Source organism: Austrofundulus limnaeus, unplaced genomic scaffold (genome assembly GCF_001266775.1).
Source record: "Austrofundulus limnaeus strain Quisiro unplaced genomic scaffold, Austrofundulus_limnaeus-1.0 Scaffold220, whole genome shotgun sequence".
NCBI classification, from domain to species: domain Eukaryota; kingdom Metazoa; phylum Chordata; class Actinopteri; order Cyprinodontiformes; family Rivulidae; genus Austrofundulus; species Austrofundulus limnaeus.
The window spans coordinates 751,854-754,422 of NW_013952622.1; positions in this window are offsets into that span (position 1 = coordinate 751,854).

The following is a 2,569-nucleotide window of genomic DNA, read 5'->3' on the forward strand; positions in this document are numbered from 1 at the left end:
GAATAAATGGGTTCCTTTTAAATTTAATCTTTTCTTTCTCAGGTTTTGTGTGTTCTAAATGGAACATAAACCATAATTTGGAAAACAAATTTAGTATCATAAGAATAATTTCATTTTGTTTCAATAAATATTAACAGAAATTGGCTCTTGATCTGGACTAAGTGTGGAACTTTAGCACCGTTGTGAATTCGACCCCCTGTGTTAGAGTTACATTTTAACAGTAATTTAGAGTCTGATTAGTTTAAATGTTGTAATTTATTGCACTGATCTTTGTCACCAAGCCGTTTCACCCAAATAAACATATTTGATATTGTTGGTGTTTTAGCTACAGCAGAGAAGCAGCTCTATGTTTTCCTGCCTTCCTCCGTCAGACAGAGATGAAGGTGAGCTGTTTAATTCAGATCATGGAAACAGCTCTATGACGGAGAGACTGAAGGAAGATCCTCCATAGAACAAAAAAGCCATTAGCGATTTTTTGAAAATAAACTTGATTATAGTTATTTTATAAACACTACAAAAATGGTCACTAGTTTTTGTTCTGTTATTGCCAGTTTGTTACAGAAACCAACCTGAGTGTTGAATATTAAACATCTGTATCAGACAGAAAAAATCTGATTTAAAATAGATAAATATGCACAATGTACAAGAAGTGTCTGTAATGTCACATTATCAGGACAGCTGCTGATTCTGTGCACCGGACAAGGTGCCCTCTTTTTCCATTTGAGCCCCTGCCCGCGAAAATGTCTGTGCACGCTACTGGTGAGAACACACATAAATGTACACACATAATAAATGTCATGCTACTAGGTGTATCCCAAAAGTGTAGTGGTTTGGGTGGGGGTCTTTTTGGGGGGCGGGGGTCATTGGTGGGACTTGATGGATAGCCCCTCATCAGAGCTAAACAACCAACGAAAATCTGAAGCTCCTATGTTTAATAGTTTTTGAGCAACAACAATTTTTGTATGTCCAGATACCCCTTTTTCAGATAAATTGGGGGTCCAGGGGGGTGGGGGGCACTGATTGGTGGGCCTGATGGATAGAGCTTCATCAGAGCTAAACAACAAAAGAAATCTGAAGCTTCTGTGTTTAACAGTTTCTGAGTTACAAGCATTTTTGTAAGTCCAGACACCCCCTCTTTGAAAGGAGCCCCCTCCTCATATTTGGGGTCTATCGTAAAACCGTTGGCTGGCGCAGTGTAGGTCGGACTCATCTACAGCCCTGCTGAATTTCCTGTTGATTGGTGCAGCCGTTTTTGTGCTACGGTTGACCAAAAATCACTTAAAAAAAGAAATTAATTAATTAATAAACCGTACGAAAACAATATGACTTCCGCTTACGCTTTGCGTGTGGGGGTCATAATTATGTTGTTTTAACAAATTATTCCAAGGATCCTGACCAGGCTCATCAGCTGTGTATACTCCTCAAAGTTGAATGGATCTTTTTTTTACTAAGATGTGAGTAAACTCTTACACAGATCAGGCAGACTTATACAGAAACATGACCTATGTGTGCAACACATGTACAGCAGCATACAGTGGGTTGGATCAGGGTAGCATTTATTCTTCCATATAGGGAAGAGGATAAACTATGAGTAAACACAGGAGAAAAGGTTGCAGTACTCCCTGTTCAGTGGACTTAAGATCATCAACCATTAAGATCCATAATTATTCAGACTCGGTTCGTCATTATTTTGAAAACAGAGCAAACATCTTGATGGAACCAACAAACACTTTAAAGAACTAAAATAATGAGTATCTGTTACATTTATATCATGTTCATGTAAGAGGGACTGAAACAGCAGATATTTGGCTACAGTTAAAGCTACAAAGGAGGCAATTAGAAACACCTCAGTTGGAAAACAAAATTTAGTCAAACAGAAGTAAAAAGCATTAAGAAGCAGAAAATAATGGAAAAATGGGGTAAAAAACATTGAGAAGAGAAAATAAAAAAATAATCAATAGGTTTAAAGAATTCATCAAAAAACGGGAAAATGAGAAGTGTTGGAGGAAACTGTCAATCATGTCTCAGATTTGGACACAGCACTAAACAGAACATTGGGGGCATCTGTGGCAAAAGGGCAAGGAGTAGTCATCCTGTAACCAGTATAGGTTTCCAGTTTGATCTCCCACTATGTCCTTCTCAGTCATTATGTCCTTGGGCAAGACACTTCACCCACCTTGCCTACTGATGGTGGTCAGAGAGTCCAGTGGCGCCGGTGCATGGCAGCCTCACCTGTCAGTGTGCCCCAGGGCAGCTGTGGCTACAATGTAGCTTAACACCATCAGTGTGTATGAATGGGCGAATGTCTGTAAGTGTAAAGCGCTTTGGGGTCCATAGTGACTTGATAAAGAGCAATATGAGTTCAGACCATTTACCATTATTTATAACCGGGAAATACAGTATAATCCTGGTAAATTTGTGAAAACTGTAGTGACCAATATGTATTTTATTGAGCTGCCAGAATATGAAAATTAAATAATTCAACTGATTAAAAGCCTAAATAAAATTAAAGTAAGGTTTGACCCAATTAAATTATTAAAAAATAATTCAAAAAGTGACGGTTCAAACG